At 38.4% G+C, this 6,000-nt stretch overlaps 1 non-coding gene across 1 annotated transcript; it reads left to right on the top strand.

Annotated features, from left to right (window-relative positions):
* The first annotated feature begins 2,014 nt into the window (after window positions 1–2,014).
* Window positions 2,015–2,081, top strand: Smp_tRNA_00597_Gln_TTG.1.1. Its single transcript has one exon. It is a non-coding gene (tRNA).
* The last annotated feature ends 3,919 nt before the right edge of the window (window positions 2,082–6,000 follow it).

Here is a 6,000-nt window from a genome sequence, read left to right as displayed (position 1 = left end):
TGCGTTTCAAACGCCATCGCGTTATCCACTCAGCTACTGAGTCCTGATAGCCACTTGCTTGTGCAAGTAGCTGGGTTCGAGTCCCAGAGTGAACATCAACTCTGAGATGCAGGTACATTCAGCTGACGAGTCCCAAATAGGACGAAACGCGCGTCAAACTGGATTTGACTGCTAGCCACTATCCATCTTTGCTTACAAGTGGAACAATATGCCCAAAAATAACATCCGTTGTTTGTCATGGCCTCTTTATTTCTCTATCTACATCAACTACAAACTCTCAGTATGATTCTAAAATATGCAATGTAACTTAGTCGCATGTAACATTTAAAAAATGTCAATAAAAACAAAATCGAATAATGACATTCCCTAATGGTCATATGATGAATATGGTAAATTTATAGAGGAAGATTTTAATGATTTATCAAACCGAATCCTCGACTGTCGAAATCATTGAATAGAGTGCCAGTCAATAGATGAACACAATAGTATGAAGTAACTGAGTAAAGACTACTCATGAGATCGTACTATAATAATAATAATAATAATAATAATAATATATTCTGAAAATAATATTTACAGAATTCACACCAGTTTACAGGCATGATCAGATTGATATAAAAATCAACATTTAATGTAGAGAGCAAACATGAAATATAAGAAAGTTTTATGTTTGCTGGTTTAGTAATTGATAAATAGTTTATATATGGCAGGCCAATGCAACACCAGGGAACTTGTCATATGGACTTAAGCCTCTCTTGATGATCAGAAAGCAGACAAGACTACTAGTCAGACAAATGGGATTGTTATGTTAGAAGATAACATATTTATACACAGAATACAGACACAAAATAAACATGATAGAATATTATAGGCTATTGAACGAATTCCACTCGTACTTCACTAATTCTCCAATCAATTAAGACCTGATCGCTAGGGTCAAAATCGTTAAAAGTTGTATCAGGTATAAACCCAAATACAAAAAACTATTCACAATTGATTGATCACTGGGTGGTGATCAATGCCATGCGTATCAAGTCCTTCTTAGTGCTGATCGAATGCTATCGATCAAGTTGCAATGTGGCCACTAGTCTAGGTGGCTCGACACTGTGTGCACTATGTTGAGACAAGATGGTGGTTGGAGGTGGTCAACAGGAAACCCTGGACCCGGGTTTCGTGCTACTTGGCACTCGTCAGCAAGGTGTATCTGTAATCTTGAGGGAACTGGTGCTCTCTGACAGGACTCGATCCCGTGTCACCCAGCTTCACAGTCAGAGACGTTACCACTGAGCTATTCGGGCCTCGACCGACCCCCTGTAGGACTGAGATGTAATCACAAAAAACTATTTGGTTCATGAGTTGTATTAATATTAAAGCTTTACGACAAAATCCATGAGGAATTATGTGAAAACGATAACTTTTAGAATGATGAAATCTTAGCGATGCTAACAGTAATATTAATTTAGCAAAGAAATTTATATTAAACCAAATTATAATAGAAACATGTTAAGTGATATGAGTCAGTCGGCAGGAAAAGCTCCTTGAACTAGGTTTCGTAATAGCTGGCACTCGTTAGCAAGGCGTACATGCAATCTTGTGGCCATATTGTATCTTGATCGACAGAATTCAGTTAGAAATCTTACTATTCACTGGTCAATCAATGCAAATATCTCAGTCCTACAGAAAGTTAGCCGTAGTCTGAACAGCTCATTGGTAACGTCGTAGACTGTGAAACTGAGTGATGCTGATTCAAATCCCATATAGATTACAGTTCTTTTAAGACTACAGGTACGCACCGGCTGAAAAAAGCCATCTGGTGAGAAAGCTATGTTAGGGGAAGTTTTCTCCTGAATCCTATTAATTACTTGATACCGAGTTACTTAAACTAGTGACCACATAAAAATTGGTGTATCAGCATTAAAAATAACAAGGAAAACATCAATGGGAAGATTCAGACAAACAATGCTAAGTGAATTTAAACTTCACCCCATTGCACAAGCAAGTGGCTATCAGGACTCAGTAGCTGAGTGGATAACGCAATGGCGTTTGAAGCGAAAAGTACTGGGTTCGAGTCCCAGAGTGAACATCAACTCTAAGATTCAGGTACATCCAGCTGACGAGTCCCAAGTAGGACGAAACGCGCGTCAAACTGGATTCCACTGCTAACCATTATCCATCTTTGCTTACGATGGTTGCGAATTAAGGCTATATCGAGGCAATCATTCTTTTTTTATTGAACCACATTTTTCCTGTTGTTTGATATTATTAATATCACGATCATATTTGAATCTTATGGTCTTTCACTTTCTATGCTGATAGAAATCAGAAAATCTTGCACTACTGAACGACTGTGTCAAGTTGTATGTTAACTATGATCGAATGACTGATCTATCATATTACAGTTCTACGATTTAAGGAAAAAGTAAGTGTAGTCGACGCAAATATGTTTAGTAACCATGTAAGTACATCATAGTCTCCTCTTCCTTTTAAATAACCGACAACTGAGTTACATCTTCTTAGCACTGAAGTAGCAAATTAGTCAAAGTGACGAAATCGTCACATTTTACTGTTTGATTCCGTCATTAAACGACCAGCTTAATTATGTGGGAGTCTTTATTCCCAAAAGAATAATGATGCTTGTGATTCCTTCGTATACACATATACAATCGAATTGACCTCCACAGATATATATATATTATGGGTAGGTATCCTTACCTAGATGAATAATTCACTTACAACAGCCATGTACAAATAAACTTGCATTATTTATCTGCCATGTGGTCAGGTCGGAGTTGGTCGGTATATCTAAAAATGGAGTTCTTGATTGTTTATAAAAAACAGCAAAAGAAGACAAGTAGATCACTCACTTGACCTGGTTTTGGTTGGGTATATTTTATAATTTCTGATTTCATAATTGGAATATGTGGAGGAATTGACGATGATGATGATGAATATACAAATGATGATGACGACGATGATAACATTCGGAAACGGATTGATTGTTCACATTTTTTGAAAATAAGCTCAATATATCGGTTCATTTGAATTGGATCTAATAAATAAACGAAAAAGGTGCTATAAAGTAATGAGGCGGTCTTTCTAAAATAGAAAAGTTGAGCAAGTTTGACAAATATTTACATCTTGCTACATGTGAATAATTCCATCAATCATTCTTTATAAAACTAATTCTACATAGGGTATGCCAGTACATAAGTTACCGCTAGCCCCCAAATGCCCTGGTACGGCGAGAGTGAGGAGAGTCCGCTCTCCCTCTCAAAATGTTCTCACAGGGCCACGAGTATATAGCCTCTGTCAGGGAAGTCCTACTCACTGCCTTCTCGTGGCATTACTGTTGTTTACGAAATTGAGATGACGAAAAGCGAATGTCCGGCGCTTCAACCGGGTTGGTGGACACTCTCCGTGTCCACCTAGGGGAGTTGGAAAACCCTCATTCCAAACCAATGGTGCACATGGACTCCAGTATCCTGAAGGAACAAATGGCGTATGAATCAATCTTTGGTCACCGGCTACCATGGGACTGCATCTCCTCACGATGCTCCACTGTCTTGTGGATCAGATCTTTAGGTCAAAGATTCCGGGTGTGGCCCCCTAAGAAAACCACTTGTTTTAGTTTGAGCACCTGAGCAGTATCACAGCCCTCACACAAATCGAATGGGATTTGTGCGGCGCATATGTATTCGGTGCCCCTTTGTACCAATTTTATGTGTTCAAATAAATCAAATAAATAAATAAGTTACCGCTAAGATCATAACCGATTGTTAAATCTATAATTAGCGAAAATCCACAACAATATCCTTATAACTTTACCGATTACATCTCTTCAGCAGAACTCTGGGAATCGCTTCTCGAAGTTAATCACTAGTGAATGTATTGGTTATTGTTAGTTGAGTTGTGGAGTATTGTTGAATCTTGTAGTTCAAATCTCGAGCTAACATTGGTTACACAATAAATGAACACTAGGAAGGACTTGTCTGTTGTTTCATCCTAGTGCAGAACTCCTTAACAGTGACCTTTTATAACATATCCAGCGATCGAACTCAGGTCCTTCAGGTCGAGTGCTTAAGACCACTGAGTTGTTATCCACAATAAGTTCAAATTTCTAACTTCCATCAATTTCCATTTCCTTATACCATCCCCGGCTATTATTATCATTATAGATACTTTATTCTTATTGAGTAATCTCTACAAAATGTATCATATTGTCTAACCTATTAATAGCATTTAGGACACGTTCACATTGTGGTCGATTATGGTATCATCACTCTCACTCCGTTTGTCTGTATATCTCACTTGCATAGATATTAGAAGCATGATTTTAACTAAGCTAAGTTGAACTGCAACAGTCACAAATTATCATGACAACTTCTGGAATTTAACTCGAGACTAGTTATCAGTTAGTATATGGTCCGTTCCGAAGACTTGACTGTACACTGGTGGAACGTTTCAAACTAAAACAAGGCATGTTTCCAATGCTTCTTAGTTTAAATGACTAAAATCATCTCAAAAAACGATCAATCAAATAAACCACAACATGAAAGGTTCAAAATTGATTACAGGCTTTATGAAACTTCACAGTTGCAGTAGTAAATAGCATTTTTCTTATGGTATACTAACAAAGCAAACAAAGTACAAAGGGGCACCAGATACATATGCACCACACAAATCCTATTTGATTTGTGTGAGTAGAGTGATATTATCCAGGTGCCCAAACCGAAACAGGTGGTTTTCTAAGGGGGCCACATCCGGGGCCTTCGATCTAAAGGTCTGATCCACAAGACAGTGGAGCATCGTGAGGAGATGCAGTCTCATGGTAGCCGGTGACCAACGACTGATTCATACGCCACTTGTTCCTTCAGGATACTGGAGTCTATGTGCACCATTGGTTTGGAATGAGGGTTTTCCAACTCCCCTAGTTGGACACGGAGAGTGTCCACCAACCCGGTTGAAGCGCCGGACATTCGCTTTTCGTCATCTCAATTTCGTAAACAACAGTAATGCCACGAGAAGTCATTGAGTAGGACTTCCCTGACAGAGGCTATATACTCGTGGCCCTGTGAGAACATTTTGAGAGGGAGAGCGGACTCTCCTCACTCTCGGCCGTACCAGAGCATTTGGGGGCAACAAAGCAAACACGAATATAAATAGCCAGTTTTCACTAAATAATACAGATGATTCAGTATATATATATATATATATATATATATATATATATATATATGCCCTTTATGTGAAGTCTTGTCCGACAGCTTAGTACTGTCGATAACCGAAATCAATGGAGACCCTTTCTAACCTCACACCATCTTCTATCGTATGAGGGCAATATCATTTCAGACGCTGGTCTCATCAGGAAGATAGCTCACTGTCGTCACACTCCTGTAAAGTAAACAGTATGACTTCGGCGTCAGACTGAGCATGTAGCTTCCAGTCTCGCCGCTCAGTCGCACACATGATAAATGAATTCTGAAGACTGGAAAAACCAATCTTATCTCTGGTTATACATATCGTTTACTAATCAATTCAACTCTTCTATATTTCTAAAAATAAAATTAACCTAGTGTAATGTGTACTGACTGACGAAATGAATCTAAATGAGCAACAAGTCATAGTGAGTAATGCAATATTTTGTGCCTATGGGACTTTGTTTTTAAGGAATATTCTTGTGGTCAGTGAAAGAAATGAAATGTACATTCTAATATGGTTTATGAACTCCATAGAAATTCGATGCAGATAATGTGCATGGAAGAAAATCGTTCAATTGAAAACGCTAACGTCCCAAAAGAAAAACGGAAACTTGCGAAAAATGAGACTACGTCGCAACAGCACAAAGTGGAATACATGAGGAAAATTGGTAATATGGATGTTTATTTATTTAAACACAAATATTGGTACGAAGGAGCACCAGATACATATGCGCCACACAAATCAAATGAGATTTGTGTGAGGGCTGTGATACTGCTCAGGTGCCCAAACTGAAGCACGTGG

This window comes from Schistosoma mansoni (genome assembly GCF_000237925.1).
Source record: "Schistosoma mansoni, WGS project CABG00000000 data, supercontig 0041, strain Puerto Rico, whole genome shotgun sequence".
NCBI classification, from domain to species: domain Eukaryota; kingdom Metazoa; phylum Platyhelminthes; class Trematoda; order Strigeidida; family Schistosomatidae; genus Schistosoma; species Schistosoma mansoni.
This window is presented reverse-complemented; position numbering and strand designations above follow the sequence as displayed.